This window comes from Oncorhynchus nerka, linkage group LG15 (genome assembly GCF_034236695.1).
Source record: "Oncorhynchus nerka isolate Pitt River linkage group LG15, Oner_Uvic_2.0, whole genome shotgun sequence".
NCBI classification, from domain to species: domain Eukaryota; kingdom Metazoa; phylum Chordata; class Actinopteri; order Salmoniformes; family Salmonidae; genus Oncorhynchus; species Oncorhynchus nerka.
In genome coordinates, this window is record NC_088410.1 from 15,732,084 (window position 1) to 15,748,629 (window position 16,546).

The following is a 16,546-nucleotide window of genomic DNA, read 5'->3' on the forward strand; positions in this document are numbered from 1 at the left end:
CAGTACCAGTAGTAGTTCAGAAGGTGGTACTGTAGCAGCACCAGTAGTAGATAAGAAGGTGGTACTGTAGCAGCACCAGTAGTAGTTCAGACGGTGGTACTGTAGCAGTACCAGTAGTAGTTCAGAAGGTGGTACTGTAGCAGCACCAGTAGTAGTTCAGACGGTGGTACTGTAGCAGCACCAGTAGTAGTTCAGAAGGTGGTACTGTAGCAGCACCAGTAGTAGTTCAGAAGGTGGTACTGTAGCAGATCCAATAGTAGTTCAGATGGTGGTACTGTAGCAGATCCAATAGTAGTTCAGAAGGTGGTATTGTAGCAGCACCAGTAGTAGTTCAGACGGTGGTACTGTAGCAGCACCAGTAGTAGATCCGAAGGTGGTACTGTAGCAGTGCCAATAGTAGTTCAGAAGGTGGTACTGTAGCAGCACCAGTAGTAGTTCAGACGGTGGTAATGTAGTAGAACTAGTAGTAGTTCAGAAGGTGGTACTGTAGCAGCACTAGTAGTAGTTCAGACGGTGGTACTGTAGCAGCACCAGTAGTAGTTCAGACGGTGGAACTGTAGCAGCACCAGTAGAACTTCAGAAGGTGGTACTGTAGCAGTACCAGTAGTAGTTGAGACGGTGGTACTGTAGCAGCACCAGTAGTAGTTCAGACGGTGGTACTGTAGCAGTACCAGTAGTAGTTCAGAAGGTGGTACTGTAGCAGCACCAGTAGTAGTTCCAGTAGTAGTTCAGAAGGTGGTACTGTAGCAGTACCAGTAGTAGTTCAGAAGGTGGTACTGTAGCAGAACCAGTAGTAGTTTAGAAGGTGGTACTGTAGCAGCACCAGTAGTAGTTCAGAAGGTGGTACTGTAGCAGCACCAGTAGTAGTTCAGAAGGTGGTACAGTAGCAGCACCAGTAGTAGTTCAGAAGGTGGTACTCTAGCAACACCAGTAGTAGTTCAGACGGTGGTAGCAGCACCAGAAGTAGATCAGAAGGTGGTACTGTAGCAGTACCAGTAGTTGTTCAGACGGTGGTACTGTAGAGGTACCAGTAGTAGTTCAGAAGGTGGTACTGTAGCAGCACCAGTTCTAGTTCAGAAGGTGGTACTGTAGCAGATCCAATAGTAGTTCAGAAGGTGGTACTGTAGCAGATCCAATAGTAGTTCAGAAGGTGGTATTGTAGCAGCACCAGTAGTAGTTCAGAAGGTGGTATTGTAGCAGCACCAGTAGTAGTTCAGACGGTGGTACTGTAGCAGCACCAGTAGTAGTTCAGAAGGTGGTACTGTAGCAGCACCAGTAGTAGTTCAGAAGGTGGTACTGTAGCAGTACCAGTAGTAGTTCAGAAGGTGGTACTGTAGCAGTACCAGTAGTAGTTCAGAAGGTGGTACTGTAGCAGTACCAGTAGTAGTTCAGAAGGTGGTACTGTAGCAGCAGCAGTAGTAGTTCAGAAGGTAGTACTGTAGCAGCACCAGTAGTAGTTCAGAAGGTGGTACTGTAGCAACACCAGTAGTAGTTCAGACGGTGGTAGCAGCACCAGAAGTAGATCAGAAGGTGGTACTGTAGCAGTACCAGTAGTTGTTCAGACGGTGGTACTGTAGCAGTACCAGTAGTAGTTCAGAAGGTGGTACTGTAGCAGCACCAGTAGTAGTTCAGAAGGTGGTACTGTAGCAGCACCAGTAGTAGATCAGAAGGTGGTACTGTAGCAGCACCAGTAGTAGATCAGAAGGTGGTACTGTAGCAGCACCAGTAGTAGATAAGAAGGTGGTACTGTAGCAGCACCAGTAGTAGTTCAGACGGTGGTACTGTAGCAGTACCAGTAGTAGTTCAGAAGGTGGTACTGTAGCAGCACCAGTAGTAGTTCAGACGGTGGTACTGTAGCAGCACCAGTAGTAGTTCAGAAGGTGGTACTGTAGCAGTACCAGTAGTAGTTCAGAAGGTGGTACTGTAGCAGAACCAGTAGTAGTTTAGAAGGTGGTACTGTAGCAGCACCAGAAGTAGATCAGAAGGTGGTACTGTAGCAGTACCAGTAGTTGTTCAGACGGTGGTACTGTAGAGGTACCAGTAGTAGTTCAGAAGGTGGTACTGTAGCAGCACCAGTTGTAGTTCAGAAGGTGGTACTGTAGCAGATCCAATAGTAGTTCAGAAGGTGGTACTGTAGCAGATCCAATAGTAGTTCAGAAGGTGGTATTGTAGCAGCACCAGTAGTAGTTCAGACGGTGGTACTGTAGCAGCACCAGTAGTAGTTCAGAAGGTGGTACTGTAGCAGCACCAGTAGTAGTTCAGAAGGTGGTACTGTAGCAACACCAGTAGTAGTTCAGACGGTGGTAGCAGCACCAGAAGTAGATCAGAAGGTGGTACTATAGCAGTACCAGTAGTTGTTCAGACGGTGGTACTGTAGCAGTACCAGTAGTAGTTCAGAAGGTGGTACTGTAGCAGCACCAGTAGTAGTTCAGAAGGTGGTACTGTAGCAGCACCAGTAGTAGATCAGAAGGTGGTACTGTAGCAGCACCAGTAGTAGATCAGAAGGTGGTACTGTAGCAGCACCAGTAGTAGATAAGAAGGTGGTACTGTAGCAGCACCAGTAGTAGTTCAGACGGTGGTACTGTAGCAGTACCAGTAGTAGTTCAGAAGGTGGTACTGTAGCAGTACCAGTAGTAGTTCAGAAGGTGGTACTGTAGCAGTACCAGTAGTAGTTCAGAAGGTGGTACTGTAGCAGCAGCAGTAGTAGTTCAGAAGGTAGTACTGTAGCAGCACCAGTAGTAGTTCAGAAGGCGGTACTGTAGCAACACCAGTAGTAGTTCAGAAGGTGGTACTGTAGCAGCACCAGTAGTAGTTCAGAAGGTGGTACTGTAGCAGCACCAGTAGTAGATCAGAAGGTGGTACTGTAGCAGCACCAGTAGTAGTTCAGAAGGTGGTACTGTAGCAGTACCAGTAGTAGTTCAGAAGGTGGTACTGTAGCAGTACCAGTAGTAGTTCAGAAGGTGGTACTGTAGCAGCAGCAGTAGTAGTTCAGAAGGTAGTACTGTAGCAGCACCAGTAGTAGTTCAGAAGGTGGTACTGTAGCAACACCAGTAGTAGTTCAGACGGTGGTAGCAGCACCAGAAGTAGATCAGAAGGTGGTACTGTAGCAGTACCAGTAGTTGTTCAGACGGTGGTACTGTAGCAGTACCAGTAGTAGTTCAGAAGGTGGTACTGTAGCAGCACCAGTAGTAGTTCAGAAGGTGGTACTGTAGCAGCACCAGTAGTAGATCAGAAGGTGGTACTGTAGCAGCACCAGTAGTAGTTCAGAAGGTGGTACTGTAGCAGCACCAGTAGTAGATAAGAAGGTGGTACTGTAGCAGCACCAGTAGTAGAAAAGAAGGTGGTACTGTAGCAGCACCAGTAGTAGTTCAGAAGGTGGTACTGTAGCAGATCCAATAGTAGTTCAGATGGTGGTACTGTAGCAGATCCAATAGTAGTTCAGAAGGTGGTATTGTAGCAGCACCAGTAGTAGTTCAGACGGTGGTACTGTAGCAGCACCAGTAGTAGATCAGAAGGTGGTACTGTAGCAGTGCCAGTAGTAGTTCAGAAGGTGGTACTGTAGCAGCACCAGTAGTAGTTCAGACGGTGGTAATGTAGTAGAACTAGTAGTAGTTCAGAAGGTGGTACTGTAGCAGCACTAGTAGTAGTTCAGACGGTGGTACTGTAGCAGCACCAGTAGTGGTTCAGACGGTGGAACTGTAGCAGCACCAGTAGAACTTCAGAAGGTGGTACTGTAGCAGTACCAGTAGTAGTTGAGACGGTGGTACTGTAGCAGCACCAGTAGTAGTTCAGACGGTGGTACTGTAGCAGTACCAGTAGTAGTTCAGAAGGTGGTACTGTAGCAGCACCAGTAGTAGGTCAGACGGTGGTACTGTAGGAGCACCAGTAGTAGTTCAGAAGTTGGTACTGTAGCAGTACCAGTAGTAGTTCAGAAGGTGGTACTGTAGCAGAACCAGTAGTAGTTTAGAAGGTGGTACTGTAGCAGCACCAGTAGTAGTTCAGAAGGTGGTACTGTAGCAGCACCAGTAGTAGTTCAGAAGGTGGTACTGTAGCAGCACCAGTAGTAGTTCAGAAGGTGGTACTGTAGCAACACCAGTAGTAGTTCAGACGGTGGTAGCAGCACCAGAAGTAGATCAGAAGGTGGTACTGTAGCAGTACCAGTAGTTGTTCAGACGGTGGTACTGTAGAGGTACCAGTAGTAGTTCAGAAGGTGGTACTGTAGCAGCACCAGTAGTAGTTCAGACGGTGGAACTGTAGCAGCACCAGTAGAACTTCAGAAGGTGGTACTGTAGCAGTACCAGTAGTAGTTCAGAAGGTGGTACTGTAGCAGTACCAGTAGTAGTTCAGAAGGTGGTACTGTAGCAGCAGCAGTAGTAGTTCAGAAGGTAGTACGGTAGCAGCACCAGTAGTAGTTCAGAAGGCGGTACTGTAGCAACACCAGTAGTAGTTCAGAAGGTGGTACTGTAGCAGCACCAGTAGTAGTTCAGAAGGTGGTACTGTAGCAGCACCAGTAGTAGATCAGAAGGTGGTACTGTAGCAGCACCAGTAGTAGTTCAGAAGGTGGTACTGTAGCAGTACCAGTAGTAGTTCAGAAGGTGGTACTGTAGCAGCACCAGTAGTAGATCAGAAGGTGGTCAGCAGCACCAGTAGTAGTTCAGAAGGTGGTACTGTAGCAGTACCAGTAGTAGTTCAGAAGGTGGTACTGTAGCAGTACCAGTAGTAGTTCAGAAGGTGGTACTGTAGCAGCAGCAGTAGTAGTTCAGAAGGTAGTACTGTAGCAGCACCAGTAGTAGTTCAGAAGGTGGTACTGTAGCAACACCAGTAGTAGTTCAGACGGTGGTAGCAGCACCAGAAGTAGATCAGAAGGTGGTACTGTAGCAGTACCAGTAGTTGTTCAGACGGTGGTACTGTAGCAGTACCAGTAGTTGTTCAGAAGGTGGTACTGTAGCAGCACCAGTAGTAGTTCAGAAGGTGGTACTGTAGCAGCACCAGTAGTAGATCAGAAGGTGGTACTGTAGCAGCACCAGTAGTAGATCAGAAGGTGGTACTGTAGCAGCACCAGTAGTAGATAAGAAGGTGGTACTGTAGCAGCACCAGTAGTAGAAAAGAAGGTGGTACTGTAGCAGCACCAGTAGTAGTTCAGAAGGTGGTACTGTAGCAGATCCAATAGTAGTTCAGATGGTGGTACTGTAGCAGATCCAATAGTAGTTCAGAAGGTGGTATTGTAGCAGCACCAGTAGTAGTTCAGACGGTGGTACTGTAGCAGCACCAGTAGTAGATCAGAAGGTGGTACTGTAGCAGTGCCAGTAGTAGTTCAGAAGGTGGTACTGTAGCAGCACCAGTAGTAGTTCAGACGGTGGTAATGTAGTAGAACTAGTAGTAGTTCAGAAGGTGGTACTGTAGCAGCACCAGTAGTAGTTCAGACGGTGGTACTGTAGCAGCACCAGTAGTAGTTCAGACGGTGGAACTGTAGCAGCACCAGTAGAACTTCAGAAGGTGGTACTGTAGCAGTACCAGTAGTAGTTGAGACGGTGGTACTGTAGCAGCACCAGTAGTAGTTCAGACGGTGGTACTGTAGCAGCACCAGTAGTAGTTCAGAAGGTGGTACTGTAGCAGCACCAGTAGTAGTTCAGACGGTGGTACTGTAGGAGCACCAGTAGTAGTTCAGAAGTTGGTACTGTAGCAGTACCAGTAGTAGTTCAGAAGGTGGTACTGTAGCAGAACCAGTAGTAGTTTAGAAGGTGGTACTGTAGCAGCACCAGTAGTAGTTCAGAAGGTGGTACTGTAGCAGCACCAGTAGTAGTTCAGAAGGTGGTACTGTAGCAGCACCAGTAGTAGTTCAGAAGGTGGTACTGTAGCAACACCAGTAGTAGTTCAGACGGTGGTAGCAGCACCAGAAGTAGATCAGAAGGTGGTACTGTAGCAGTACCAGTAGTTGTTCAGACGGTGGTACTGTAGCAGTACCAGTAGTAGTTCAGAAGGTGGTACTGTAGCAGCACCAGTTGTAGTTCAGAAGGTGGTACTGTAGCAGATCCAATAGTAGTTCAGAAGGTGGTATTGTAGCAGCACCAGTAGTAGTTCAGACGGTGGTACTGTAGCAGCACCAGTAGTAGTTCAGAAGGTGGTACTGTAGCAGCACCAGTAGTAGTTCAGAAGGTGGTACTGTAGCAGTACCAGTAGTAGTTCAGAAGGTGGTACTGTAGCAGTACCAGTAGTAGTTCAGAAGGTGGTACTGTAGCAGCAGCAGTAGTAGTTCAGAAGGTAGTACTGTAGCAGCACCAGAAGTAGATCAGAAGGTGGTACTGTAGCAGTACCAGTAGTTGTTCAGACGGTGGTACTGTAGCAGTACCAGTAGTAGTTCAGAAGGTGGTACTGTAGCAGCACCAGTAGTAGTTCAGAAGGTGGTACTGTAGCAGCACCAGTAGTAGATCAGAAGGTGGTACTGTAGCAGCACCAGTAGTAGATCAGAAGGTGGTACTGTAGCAGTACCAGTAGTAGTTCAGAAGGTGGTACTGTAGCAGCACCAGTAGTAGATAAGATGGTGGTACTGTAGCAGCACCAGTAGTAGTTCAGACGGTGGTACTGTAGCAGTACCAGTAGTAGTTCAGAAGGTGGTACTGTAGCAGCACCAGTAGTAGTTCAGACGGTGGTACTGTAGCAGCACCAGTAGTAGTTCAGAAGTTGGTACTGTAGCAGCACCAGTAGTAGTTCAGAAGGTGGTACTGTAGCAGATCCAATAGTAGTTCAGATGGTGGTACTGTAGCAGATCCAATAGTAGTTCAGAAGGTGGTATTGTAGCAGCACCAGTAGTAGTTCAGACGGTGGTACTGTAGCAGCACCAGTAGTAGATCAGAAGGTGGTACTGTAGCAGTGCCAATAGTAGTTCAGAAGGTGGTACTGTAGCAGCACCAGTAGTAGTTCAGACGGTGGTAATGGTAGAACTAGTAGTAGTTCAGAAGTACTGTAGCAGCACTAGTAGTAGTTCAGACGGTGGTACTGTAGCAGCACCAGTAGTAGTTCAGACGGTGGAACTGTAGCAGCACCAGTAGAAGTTCAGAAGGTGGTACTGTAGCAGTACCAGTAGTAGTTGAGACGGTGGTACTGTAGCAGCACCAGTAGTAGTTCAGACGGTGGTACTGTAGCAGCACCAGTAGTAGTTCAGAAGGTGGTACTGTAGCAGCACCAGTAGTAGTTCAGACGGTGGTACTGTAGCAGCACCAGTAGTAGTTCAGAAGGTGGTACTGTAGCAGTACCAGTAGTTGTTCAGACGGTGGTACTGTAGCAGTACCAGTAGTAGTTCAGAAGGTGGTACTGTAGCAGCACCAGTAGTAGTTCAGAAGGTGGTACTGTAGCAGATCCAATAGTAGTTCAGAAGGTGGTACTGTAGCAGATCCAATAGTAGTTCAGAAGGTGGTATTGTAGCAGCACCAGTAGTAGTTCAGACGGTGGTACTGTAGGAGCACCAGTAGTAGTTCAGAAGGTGGTACTGTAGCAGTACCAGTAGTTGTTCAGACGGTGGTACTGTAGAGGTACCAGTAGTAGTTCAGAAGGTGGTACTGTAGCAGCACCAGTTGTAGTTCAGAAGGTGGTACTGTAGCAGATCCAATAGTAGTTCAGAAGGTGGTACTGTAGCAGATCCAATAGTAGTTCAGAAGGTGGTATTGTAGCAGCACCAGTAGTAGTTCAGACGGTGGTACTGTAGCAGCACCAGTAGTAGTTCAGAAGGTGGTACTGTAGCAGCACCAGTAGTAGTTCAGAAGGTGGTACTGTAGCAGCACCAGTAGTAGTTCAGAAGGTGGTACTGTAGCAGTACCAGTAGTAGTTCAGAAGGTGGTACTGTAGCAGCAGCAGTAGTAGTTCAGAAGGTAGTACTGTAGCAGCACCAGAAGTAGATCAGAAGGTGGTACTGTAGCAGTACCAGTAGTTGTTCAGACGGTGGTACTGTAGCAGTACCAGTAGTAGTTCAGAAGGTGGTACTGTAGCAGCACCAGTAGTAGTTCAGAAGGTGGTACTGTAGCAGCACCAGTAGTAGATCAGAAGGTGGTACTGTAGCAGCACCAGTAGTAGATCAGAAGGTGGTACTGTAGCAGTACCAGTAGTAGTTCAGAAGGTGGTACTGTAGCAGCACCAGTAGTAGTTCAGAAGGTGGTACTGTAGCAGCACCAGTAGTAGTTCAGACAGTGGTACTGTAGCAGTACCAGTAGTAGTTCAGAAGGTGGTACAGCACCAGTAGTAGTTCAGAAGGTGGTACTGTAGCAGCACCAGAAGTAGATCAGTAGTTCAGACCAGGTGTCAGACGGTGGTACTGTAGCAGTACCAGTAGTAGTTCAGAAGGTGGTACTGTAGCAGCACCAGTAGTAGTTCAGAAGGTGGTACTGTAGCAGCACCAGTAGTAGATCAGAAGGTGGTACTGTAGCAGCACCAGTAGTAGATCAGAAGGTGGTACTGTAGCAACACCAGTAGTAGTTCAGACGGTGGTAGCAGCACCAGAAGTAGATCAGAAGGTGGTACTGTAGCAGTACCAGTAGTTGTTCAGACGGTGGTACTGTAGAGGTACCAGTAGTAGTTCAGAAGGTGGTACTGTAGCAGCACCAGTTGTAGTTCAGAAGGTGGTACTGTAGCAGATCCAATAGTAGTTCAGAAGGTGGTACTGTAGCAGCACCAGTAGTAGATAAGAAGGTGGTACTGTAGCAGCACCAGTAGTAGAAAAGAAGGTGGTACTGTAGCAGCACCAGTAGTAGTTCAGAAGGTGGTACTGTAGCAGATCCAATAGTAGTTCAGATGGTGGTACTGTAGCAGATCCAATAGTAGTTCAGAAGGTGGTATTGTAGCAGCACCAGTAGTAGTTCAGACGGTGGTACTGTAGCAGCACCAGTAGTAGTTCAGACGGTGGTACTGTAGCAGCACCAGTAGTAGATCAGAAGGTGGTACTGTAGCAGTGCCAGTAGTAGTTCAGAAGGTGGTACTGTAGCAGCACCAGTAGTAGTTCAGACGGTGGTAATGTAGTAGAACTAGTAGTAGTTCAGAAGGTGGTACTGTAGCAGCACTAGTAGTAGTTCAGAAGGTGTACTGTAGCAGCACCTAGTTCAGCGGTGGAACTGTAGCAGCACCAGTAGTAGTTCAGAAGGTGGTACTGTAGCAGCACCAGTAGTAGTTCAGACGGTGGTACTGTAGCAGCACCAGTAGTAGTTCAGAAGGTGGTACTGTAGCAGCACCAGTAGTAGTTCAGAAGGTGGTACCAGTAGTAGTAGTTCAGACGGTGGTAATGTAGCAGAACAGTAGTAGTTCAGAAGGTGGTACTGTAGCAGTACCAGTAGTAGTTGAGAGGTGGTACTGTAGCAGCACCAGTAGTAGTTCAGACGGTGGTACTGTAGCAGTACCAGTAGTAGTTCAGAAGGTGGTACTGTAGCAGCACCAGTAGTAGGTCAGACGGTGGTACTGTAGGAGCACCAGTAGTAGTTCAGAAGTTGGTACTGTAGCAGTACCAGTAGTAGTTCAGAAGGTGGTACTGTAGCAGAACCAGTAGTAGTTTAGAAGGTGGTACTGTAGCAGCACCAGTAGTAGTTCAGAAGGTGGTACTGTAGCAGCACCAGTAGTAGTTCAGAAGGTGGTACTGTAGCAGCACCAGTAGTAGTTCAGAAGGTGGTACTGTAGCAACACCAGTAGTAGTTCAGACGGTGGTAGCAGCACCAGAAGTAGATCAGAAGGTGGTACTGTAGCAGTACCAGTAGTTGTTCAGACGGTGGTACTGTAGAGGTACCAGTAGTAGTTCAGAAGGTGGTACTGTAGCAGCACCAGTTGTAGTTCAGAAGGTGGTACTGTAGCAGATCCAATAGTAGTTCAGAAGGTGGTACTGTAGCAGATCAATAGTAGTTCAGAAGGTGGTATTGTAGCAGCACCAGTAGTAGTTCAGACGGTGGTACTGTAGCAGCACCAGTAGTAGTTCAGAAGGTGGTACTGTAGCAGCACCAGTAGTAGTTCAGAAGGTGGTACTGTAGCAGCACCAGTAGTAGTTCAGAAGGTGGTACTGTAGCAGCACCAGTAGTAGTTCAGAAGGTGGTACTGTAGCAGCACCAGTAGTAGTTCAGAAGGGTAGTAGCAGCACCAGAAGTAGATCAGAAGGTGGTAGCAGTACCAGTAGTAGTTCAGAAGGTGGTACTGTAGCAGTACCAGTAGTAGTTCAGAAGGTGGTACTGTAGCAGCACCAGTAGTAGTTCAGAAGGTGGTACTGTAGCAGCACCAGTAGTAGTTCAGAAGGTGGTACTGTAGCAGCACCAGTAGTAGATCAGAAGGTGGTACTGTAGCAGCACCAGTAGTAGTTCAGAAGGTGGTACTGTAGCAGCACCAGTAGTAGATCAGAAGGTGGTACTGTAGCAGCACCAGTAGTAGTTCAGACGGTGGTACTGTAGCAGTACCAGTAGTAGTTCAGAAGGTGGTACTGTAGCAGCTGAGTAGTAGTTCAGACGGTGGTACTGTAGCAGCACCAGTAGTAGTTCAGAAGGTGGTACTGTAGCAGACCAGTAGTAGTTCAGATGGTGGTACTGTAGCAGATCCAATAGTAGTTCAGAAGGTGGTATAGCAGCACCAGTAGTAGTTCAGACGGTGGTACTGTAGCAGCACCAGTAGTAGTTCAGAAGGTGGTAAGCAGCACCAGTAGTAGTTCAGAAGGTGGTACTGTAGCAGCACCAGTAGTAGTTCAGAAGGTGGTACTGTAGCAGAACCAGTAGTAGTTCAGAAGGTGGTACTGTAGCAGCACCAGTAGTAGTTCAGAAGGTGGTACTGTAGCAGCACCAGTAGTAGTTCAGACGGTGGAACTGTAGCAGCACCAGTAGAAGTTCAGAAGGTGGTACTGTAGCAGTACCAGTAGTAGTTCAGACGGTGGTACTGTAGCAGCACCAGTAGTAGTTCAGAAGGTGGTACTGTAGCAGTACCAGTAGTTGTTCAGACGGTGGTACTGTAGAGGTACCAGTAGTAGTTCAGAAGGTGGTACTGTAGCAGCACCAGTTGTAGTTCAGAAGGTGGTACTGTAGCAGACCAGTAGTAGTTCAGAAGGTGGTACTGTAGCAGCACCAATAGTAGTTCAGAAGGTGGTATTGTAGCAGCACCAGTAGTAGTTCAGACGGTGGTACTGTAGCAGCACCAGTAGTAGTTCAGAAGGTGGTACTGTAGCAGTACCAGTAGTTGTTCAGACGGTGGTACAGCACCAGAAGTAGTTCAGAAGGTGGTACTGTAGCAGCACCAGTTGTAGTTCAGAAGGTGGTACTGTAGCAGATCCAATAGTAGTTCAGAAGGTGGTACTGTAGCAGATCCAATAGTAGTTCAGAAGGTGGTATTGTAGCAGCACCAGTAGTAGTTCAGACGGTGGTACTGTAGCAGCACCAGTAGTAGTTCAGAAGGTGGTACTGTAGCAGCACCAGTAGTAGTTCAGAAGGTGGTACTGTAGCAGCACCAGTAGTAGTTCAGAAGGTGGTACTGTAGCAGTACCAGTAGTAGTTCAGAAGGTAGTACTGTAGCAGCACCAGTAGTAGTTCAGAAGGTGGTACTGTAGCAGCACCAGTAGATCAGAAGGTGGTACTGTAGCAGTACCAAGGTTCAGACGGTGGTACTGTAGCAGCACCAGTAGTAGTTCAGAAGGTGGTACTGTAGCAGCACCAGTAGTAGTTCAGAAGGTGGTACTGTAGCAGCACCAGTAGTAGATCAGAAGGTGGTACTGTAGCAGCACCAGTAGTAGATCAGAAGGTGGTACTGTAGCAGTACCAGTAGTAGTTCAGAAGGTGGTACTGTAGCAGCACCAGTAGTAGATAAGAAGGTGGTACTGTAGCAGCACCAGTAGTAGTTCAGACGGTGGTACTGTAGCAGTACCAGTAGTAGTTCAGAAGGTGGTACTGTAGCAGCAGCAGTAGTAGTTCAGAAGGTAGTACTGTAGCAGCACCAGAAGTAGATCAGAAGGTGGTACTGTAGCAGTACCAGTAGTTGGTCAGACGGTGGTACTGTAGCAGTACCAGTAGTAGTTCAGAAGGTGGTACTGTAGCAGCACCAGTAGTAGTTCAGAAGGTGGTACTGTAGCAGCACCAGTAGTAGATCAGAAGGTGGTACTGTAGCAGCACCAGTAGTAGATCAGAAGGTGGTACTGTAGCAACACCAGTAGTAGTTCAGACGGTGGTAGCAGCACCAGAAGTAGATCAGAAGGTGGTACTGTAGCAGTACCAGTAGTTGTTCAGACGGTGGTACTGTAGAGGTACCAGTAGTAGTTCAGAAGGTGGTACTGTAGCAGCACCAGTTGTAGTTCAGAAGGTGGTACTGTAGCAGATCCAATAGTAGTTCAGAAGGTGGTACTGTAGCAGCACCAGTAGTAGATAAGAAGGTGGTACTGTAGCAGCACCAGTAGTAGAAAAGAAGGTGGTACTGTAGCAGCACCAGTAGTAGTTCAGAAGGTGGTACTGTAGCAGATCCAATAGTAGTTCAGATGGTGGTACTGTAGCAGATCCAATAGTAGTTCAGAAGGTGGTATTGTAGCAGCACCAGTAGTAGTTCAGCAGCACCAGTAGTAGATCAGAAGGTGGTACTGTAGCAGTGCCAGTAGTAGTTCAGAAGGTGGTACTGTAGCAGCACCAGTAGTAGTTCAGACGGTGGTAATGTAGTAGAACTAGTAGTAGTTCAGAAGGTGGTACTGTAGCAGCACTAGTAGTAGTTCAGACGGTGGTACTGTAGCAGCACCAGTAGTAGTTCAGACGGTGGAACTGTAGCAGCACCAGTAGAACTTCAGAAGGTGGTACTCAGCAGTACCAGTAGTAGTTGAGACGGTGGTACTGTAGCAGCACCAGTAGTAGTTCAGACGGTGGTACTGTAGCAGTACCAGTAGTAGTTCAGAAGGTGGTACTGTAGCAGCACCAGTAGTAGGTCAGACGGTGGTACTGTAGGAGCACCAGTAGTAGTTCAGAAGTTGGTACTGTAGCAGTACCAGTAGTAGTTCAGAAGGTGGTACTGTAGCAGAACCAGTAGTAGTTTAGAAGGTGGTACTGTAGCAGCACCAGTAGTAGTTCAGAAGGTGGTACTGTAGCAGCACCAGTAGTAGTTCAGAAGGTGGTACTGTAGCAGCACCAGTAGTAGTTCAGAAGGTGGTACTGTAGCAACACCAGTAGTAGTTCAGTTAGCAGCACCAGAAGGTCAGAAGGTGGTACTGTAGCAGTACCAGTAGTAGTTCAGACGGTGGTACTGTAGCAGGTACCAGTAGTAGTTCAGAAGGTGGTACTGTAGCAGCACCAGTTGTAGTTCAGAAGGTGGTACTGTAGCAGATCCAATAGTAGTTCAGAAGGTGGTACTGTAGCAGATCCAATAGTAGTTCAGAAGGTGGTATTGTAGCAGCACCAGTAGTAGTTCAGACGGTGGTACTGTAGCAGCACCAGTAGTAGTTCAGAAGGTGGTACTGTAGCAGTACCAGTAGTAGTTCAGAAGGTGGTACTGTAGCAGCACCAGTAGTAGTTCAGACGGTGGTACTGTAGGAGCACCAGTAGTAGTTCAGAAGGTGGTACTGTAGCAGTACCAGTAGTAGTTCAGAAGGTGGTACTGTAGCAGAACCAGTAGTAGTTTAGAAGGTGGTACTGTAGCAGCACCAGTAGTAGTTCAGAAGGTGGTACTGTAGCAGCACCAGTAGTAGTTCAGAAGGTGGTACTGTAGCAGCACCAGTAGTAGTTCAGAAGGTGGTACTGTAGCAACACCAGTAGTAGTTCAGACGGTGGTAGCAGCACCAGAAGTAGATCAGAAGGTGGTACTGTAGCAGTACCAGTAGTTGTTCAGACGGTGGTACTGTAGAGGTACCAGTAGTAGTTCAGAAGGTGGTACTGTAGCAGCACCAGTTGTAGTTCAGAAGGTGGTACTGTAGCAGATCCAATAGTAGTTCAGAAGGTGGTACTGTAGCAGATCCAATAGTAGTTCAGAAGGTGGTATTGTAGCAGCACCAGTAGTAGTTCAGACGGTGGTACTGTAGCAGCACCAGTAGTAGTTCAGAAGGTGGTACTGTAGCAGCACCAGTAGTAGTTCAGAAGGTGGTACTGTAGCAGTACCAGTAGTAGTTCAGAAGGTGGTACTGTAGCAGTACCAGTAGTAGTTCAGAAGGTGGTACTGTAGCAGCAGCAGTAGTAGTTCAGAAGGTAGTACTGTAGCAGCACCAGAAGTAGATCAGAAGGTGGTACTGTAGCAGTACCAGTAGTTGTTCAGACGGTGGTACTGTAGCAGTACCAGTAGTAGTTCAGAAGGTGGTACTGTAGCAGCACCAGTAGTAGTTCAGAAGGTGGTACTGTAGCAGCACCAGTAGTAGATCAGAAGGTGGTACTGTAGCAGCACCAGTAGTAGTTCAGAAGGTGGTACTGTAGCAGTACCAGTAGTAGTTCAGAAGGTGGTACTGTAGCAGCACCAGTAGTAGTTCAGAAGGTGGTACTGTAGCAGCACCAGTAGTAGTTCAGACGGTGGTACTGTAGCAGTACCAGTAGTAGTTCAGAAGGTGGTACTGTAGCAGCACCAGTAGTAGTTCAGAAGGTGGTACTGTAGCAGCACCAGTAGTAGTTCAGAAGGTGGTACTGTAGCAGATCCAATAGTAGTTCAGATGGTGGTACTGTAGCAGATCCAATAGTAGTTCAGAAGGTGGTATTGTAGCAGCACCAGTAGTAGTTCAGAAGGTGGTACTGTAGCAGTACCAGTAGTAGTTCAGAAGGTGGTACTGTAGCAGATCCAATAGTAGTTCAGAAGGTGGTACTGTAGCAGCACCAGTAGTAGTTCAGACGGTGGTAATGTAGCAGAACTAGTAGTAGTTCAGAAGGTGGTACTGTAGCAGCACCAGTAGTAGTTCAGAAGGTGGTACTGTAGCAGCACCAGTAGTAGTTCAGACGGTGGAACTGTAGCAGCACCAGTAGAAGTTCAGAAGGTGGTACTGTAGCAGTACCAGTAGTAGTTGAGACGGTGGTACTGTAGCAGCACCAGTAGTAGTTCAGACGGTGGTACTGTAGCAGTACCAGTAGTAGTTCAGAAGGTGGTACTGTAGCAGCACCAGTAGTAGTTCAGAAGGTGGTACTGTAGCAGCACCAGTAGTAGTTCAGACGGTGGTACTGTAGCAGCACCAGTAGTAGTTCAGAAGGTGGTACTGTACCAGTAGTTGTTCAGCGGTGGTAATGTAGAGGTACCAGTAGTAGTTCAGAAGGTGGTACTGTAGCAGCACCAGTAGTAGTTCAGAAGGTGGTACTGTAGCAGATCCAATAGTAGTTCAGAAGGTGGTACTGTAGCAGATCCAATAGTAGTTCAGAAGGTGGTATTGTAGCAGCACCAGTAGTAGTTCAGACGGTGGTACTGTAGCAGCACCAGTAGTAGTTCAGAAGGTGGTACTGTAGCAGCACCAGTAGTAGTTCAGAAGGTGGTACTGTAGCAGCACCAGTAGTAGTTCAGAAGGTGGTACTGTAGCAGCACCAGTAGTAGTTCAGAAGGTGGTACTGTAGCAGTACCAGTAGTAGTTCAGAAGGTGGTACTGTAGCAGCACCAGTAGTAGTTCAGACGGTGGTACTGTAGCAGCACCAGTAGTAGTTCAGAAGGTGGTACTGTAGCAGCACCAGTAGTATTTCAGAAGGTGGTACTGTAGCAGATCCAATAGTAGTTCAGATGGTGGTACTGTAGCAGATCCAATAGTAGTTCAGAAGGTGGTATTGTAGCAGCACCAGTAGTAGTTCAGACGGTGGTACTGTAGCAGCACCAGTAGTAGATCAGACGGTGGAACTGTAGCAGCACCAGTAGAACTTCAGAAGGTGGTACTGTAGCAGTACCCGGTGGTACTGTAGCAGCACCAGTAGTCGTTCAGACGGTGGTACTGTAGCAGTACCAGTAGTAGTTCAGAAGGTGGTACTGTAGCAGCACCAGTAGTAGTTCAGACGGTGGTACTGTAGGAGCACCAGTAGTAGTTCAGACGGTGGTACTGTAGGAGCACCAGTAGTAGTTCAGAAGGTGGTACTGTAGCAGTACCAGTAGTTGTTCAGACGGTGGTACCAGTACCAGTAGTAGTTCAGAAGGTGGTACTGTAGCAGCACCAGTAGTAGTTCAGAAGGTGGTACTGTAGCAGATCCAATAGTAGTTCAGAAGGTGGTACTGTAGCAGACCAGTAGTAGTTCAGAAGGTGGTATTGTAGCAGCACCAGTAGTAGTTCAGACGGTGGTACTGTAGCAGCACCAGTAGTAGTTCAGAAGGTGGTACTGTAGCAGCACCAGTAGTAGTTCAGAAGGTGGTACTGTAGCAGCACCAGTAGTAGATAAGAAGGTGGTACTGTAGCAGCACCAGTAGTAGTTCAGACGGTGGTACTGTAGCAGTACCAGTAGTAGTTCAGAAGGTGGTACTGTAGCAGCACCAGTAGTAGTTCAGACGGTGGTACTGTAGCAGCACCAGTAGTAGTTCAGAAGGTGGTACTGTAGCAGCACCAGTAGTATTTCAGAAGGTGGTACTGTAGCAGATCCAATAGTAGTTCAGATGGTGGTACTGTAGCAGATCCAATAGTAGTTCAGAAGGTGGTATT